This window comes from Bicyclus anynana, chromosome 1 (genome assembly GCF_947172395.1).
Source record: "Bicyclus anynana chromosome 1, ilBicAnyn1.1, whole genome shotgun sequence".
NCBI classification, from domain to species: Eukaryota; Metazoa; Arthropoda; class Insecta; order Lepidoptera; family Nymphalidae; genus Bicyclus; species Bicyclus anynana.
The window spans coordinates 17,316,999-17,319,044 of NC_069083.1; the positions used below are offsets into that span (position 1 = coordinate 17,316,999).

At 36.7% G+C, this 2,046-nt stretch overlaps 1 protein-coding gene across 1 annotated transcript in view; it reads left to right on the forward strand.

The window, feature by feature from the left end:
• The window catches only part of LOC112054493 (calaxin), a 292,161-nt gene that overhangs the window by 73,418 nt on the left and 216,697 nt on the right, over positions 1-2,046 (forward strand). The gene's annotated exons all lie outside the window — the stretch shown is intronic.

Consider the following 2,046-nt stretch of genomic DNA (forward strand, 5'->3'; position numbering starts at 1 on the left):
AAACGCTCTACTTCTTTTAAATTTCCCGTTATTAAACCCCATTCGTGTTTGTATATTTGTACCTATTCGCCTGTACGCGGTTAATATTTAAATGCATTGAGCCAAAAACGCATGAATATTCGTAGTTCCTCGGTACCTAACACTCTCGTTTTTAAACTCATGGTGTCTGATCGTCTGTGTTCGGCCAGTATTTAAATGTCATACTAGGGTTGGCCGGTGAAAGCCAAACGCAGATGGCGCTATAAGCGCTGGTGCCTTTATTACTAATGTCTGTGGTGTTTTCTTGCGGGAAATTTAAATGAAATAGCGCGTTTTAAAAAAAATTCAATTTTTAAAAACATTGATATATGTACTCCGTACCGACTAAAGTCTTATGAAAAAAGCTTTGTGACACTGTAACGTTACATTTGAACATAAATATATTCTTAGATTATTAAACTGTATTCTGAGAATATAAAATGCTAATGAAAACTCGTGACAAAATAAAATACAAAACAGTGCTTTCTTATTAATTTCTTAAAATGTCTATCTTGTTACAAGTTTCTCGGGTACGGTACAGGGTGTGGTGTAAAACATTTTAGGTTTCTTTTGCAAGCTTAACAAACAAGAAAACGGACAAACAAACCAATCATAAGTCTTAAAAAAATATCGTAAAACGTTTTAGCAGACTTTTTTTTGATAAATGAATTATTTGATTATTAAAGTAGAATTATAATGATTATTTTAGATATAAGTAAATTGCCGGGTGGTTAGGGTAGGTCTGGGCCGGGGATGGGCATTCCCCTTTATATAGATACAAATTTACTGTGCGGCGGCTACTTCATAGATGTGTGGCATCACTGGTTATTGAGTAAATTAAATGTAATTATACATACATGCACTTTTATTTTCTTTTTTTTTTTGGTAGCACATTAAATAGTTTCGCACCTTTGTAAGTAATATTCTTCTTCCCGTAGTTTGTTCTTGGTGGACGTTTAGATGGTGTTAGCTACGATAGTGCCATTCCGGCACCGGCAGGTTTTTGAACTTAACTAATAATCTGTGACTTAAACTTATGGTTATGGCCAAGCTAGGAGCTAATATTCAGACTCCACCGCGCCTTACCCGAGCAAGGAGGCTAAGGCTTGAGCCCTAACCCGATCCAGATTATCAATCAGATTATCAAATAAGCTCAGCAGGCAACAATATTCACGTATAAACTTACTGTAGGTACTGATAAGTACCTATAGGATAGTACACATAGGTTATTACGGTACCTAGTTGACTCATATCAAATTATTAATTTCGTGTAGTACATGGAATAAGGGTCCGAAAGATGTCGATATCAATTAATAAAAATTAAGGATTTCTTATAAAATTTAATTTAACTATCACGTATTTTTTAAATTTTTCCAAACGTCAAAAACGCTGTCGGCCATTTTGTAAAGTCACTAACACACGTGCACTTGATGTAAGTACTAAACGTCAAGCTAATTGTTTAACTGATATTTTTGTCAAACGCTCTGTTTTAAAGGGATTTGTTATAGTGACGTCATGAAACCGTTGAATTACGGACCGTGACGTCATAGTTCTTTTAGAGCGATAATGAACTATTTAAGACCATTTAAAAAAAAAAGTCAACTATAGTCTATTCACTGTCTCTATTTTAAACAATGGAGACCAATGAAGCTTACTTGCTGACGGCCTCCGTGGCGCAGTGATGTGCGCGGTGGATTTTTAAGACGGATGGCCTGGGTTCGATCCCCGGCTGGGCTGATTGAGGTTTACTTGATTGGTTCAGGCCAGGCTGGTGGGAGGCTTCAGCCGTGGCTAGTTACCACTCTACCGACAAAGACGTACCGCCAAGCGATTTAGCGTTCCGGTACGATGTCGTTTAGAAACGAAAGGAGTGTGGATTTCATTCTACTCCTAACAACTTAACCCGCTTCCATCTTAGATTGCATCATCACTTACCATCAGGTGAGATTGTAGTCAAGGGCTAACTTGTAGAGAATAAAAAAAAACACTGTTTAAAATAGTGATTACCTGAGTTAAATAAAATACTGG